We start from the raw sequence: 631 nt of genomic DNA on the forward strand, positions 1-631 counted from the left end.
TTTCTCTATACTCTTCCCAGTCTATATATAACTTATAATATATATTTTATATTACTAATTTGACAAAGTAAAATGTGTCATAATATATTATTTTATTATAATTAAAATAAAATCTTTTTCTCTAAAATTAACAAACTCTCTCCTTTTTCTTTATCTTTCTCTCTCTTTACTTTCTAATTTTCTATCTTTTTCTATCTTTCTATTCTTCAAAAAATAAAATTAATTAAAGTAAAGTATATTTTTTGTCCCTAAAGTTTGATAAAAGTTTCAAAAATACTCTTAAATTTTATTTTGTCCCAAAAGTTTTCGATTTGTATCAAATATACCCCTGACGACTAATTTTTCAAAAAATTTAAAACTGATTCAACAACAATTTCATAAGAACAACCCCTCAACACAAGCAAATCAAGCATAATTTTCATACATTATTGTTAGACACTTAGACTAGTCTTAAATTTTTTGAAAATTTAGCTATCGAGGATATATTTGATCCAAATCAAAAAATTTCTGGGACAAAATTGAAACAAAATAAAGCGTAGGAGTATTTTTAAAACTTTTATCAAACTTTAGAGAAAAAATGCTTTACCCAATTAATAAAATAATATAATTCAAATATTATATTACACGAGAA

The sequence above is a fragment of the Arachis ipaensis genome, chromosome B10 (assembly GCF_000816755.2).
Source record: "Arachis ipaensis cultivar K30076 chromosome B10, Araip1.1, whole genome shotgun sequence".
Classification (NCBI taxonomy): domain Eukaryota; kingdom Viridiplantae; phylum Streptophyta; class Magnoliopsida; order Fabales; family Fabaceae; genus Arachis; species Arachis ipaensis.